This window comes from Sinocyclocheilus anshuiensis, unplaced genomic scaffold (assembly GCF_001515605.1).
Source record: "Sinocyclocheilus anshuiensis isolate Anshui unplaced genomic scaffold, SAMN03320099.WGS_v1.1 scaffold930, whole genome shotgun sequence".
NCBI lineage: Eukaryota > Metazoa > Chordata > Actinopteri > Cypriniformes > Cyprinidae > Sinocyclocheilus > Sinocyclocheilus anshuiensis.
The window spans coordinates 596,227-596,891 of record NW_015539900.1 but is presented as its reverse complement, the minus strand read 5'-3'; positions in this window follow the sequence as shown (position 1 = coordinate 596,891).

Genomic DNA, 665 nt, shown 5'->3' with positions numbered 1-665 from the left:
TATATATATATATATATACACAATTTATTAATAAGTCCAATTTATTAATTAACTGAAAAAGATCACGCAAATTGGCCACTAGATGGTGCTGGACATCTGCATGAGTAAAACATGTTGCCTATAGGCACACTTTTGTCAGAAAGATGAAAATTCTGTCATAATTTACTCACTCAAGTTGTTCTAAGCCTGTACAAATTTCTTTCATCACAAACACACACAAAATATATTTTTGAAGAATATGGGTAACTATATATATATTATTCATATTATATTACTATATTTACCTTATAGTTACTTTCTGTCTGACCTAAGATGAACCAAATAAAAGCAAAAAAATAAAAAAATACAAATAAAAATAATAATAATAATATGGGTAACTGAACAGTTGATGGTCCCCACTGATTTCCATAGTATTTTTTTCCTACTATGGAAGTCAATAGGGACCAACAAATGTTCAGTTACCCACATTCTTCAAAAGAAAAGAAATTCATGCAGGTTTGAAACAACTTGAGGGTGAGTGAACAACGGCAGAATTTTTGGGTGAACAATACCTTTAATGCTTATTAAAACATTACTGGCAGTTGTCAACAGGCTATAATTCATCATGATGCCATCTTTGTTTTTATAGGTCATTTTTATCTAAAACTGAAAAACATTTATGGGGA